The sequence below is a fragment of the Penaeus monodon genome, chromosome 31 (assembly GCF_015228065.2).
Source record: "Penaeus monodon isolate SGIC_2016 chromosome 31, NSTDA_Pmon_1, whole genome shotgun sequence".
Classification (NCBI taxonomy): Eukaryota; Metazoa; Arthropoda; class Malacostraca; order Decapoda; family Penaeidae; genus Penaeus; species Penaeus monodon.
Genome location: NC_051416.1, coordinates 8,917,557 through 8,917,829, shown reverse-complemented (window position 1 = coordinate 8,917,829; position 273 = coordinate 8,917,557). Strand labels below are relative to the sequence as shown.

Genomic DNA, 273 nt, shown 5'->3' with positions numbered 1-273 from the left:
CTTTACGAGTGCAAGTTATATATGAAGCTGACCAAAGTTTTAAGAAAGTTCTGTGCGATAAAGTAAGACATTATTACAGCTTTCTGCCTCTACAGTAACTTTAGCAGCTTTATATAGACGTGAACAAACCTATTTACTTGTTTTGATGGGGCAGTACACGGACTCTATATCATTAACTTATTATCTATTATCATGTGATTTACTATTCCTGATCGTGTATTTTGGTATTATCATAATTCAGGGCTGTTCCCATTCACAGAAACTATACCAAAT

The 273-nt window shown here is 33.7% G+C and overlaps 1 protein-coding gene across 1 annotated transcript in view; it reads right to left on the bottom strand.

The window, feature by feature from the left end:
- The window catches only part of LOC119592881 (protein turtle homolog B-like), a gene marked incomplete at its 3' end in the record, with an annotated part of 32,862 nt that overhangs the window by 18,814 nt on the left and 13,775 nt on the right, over positions 1-273 (bottom strand).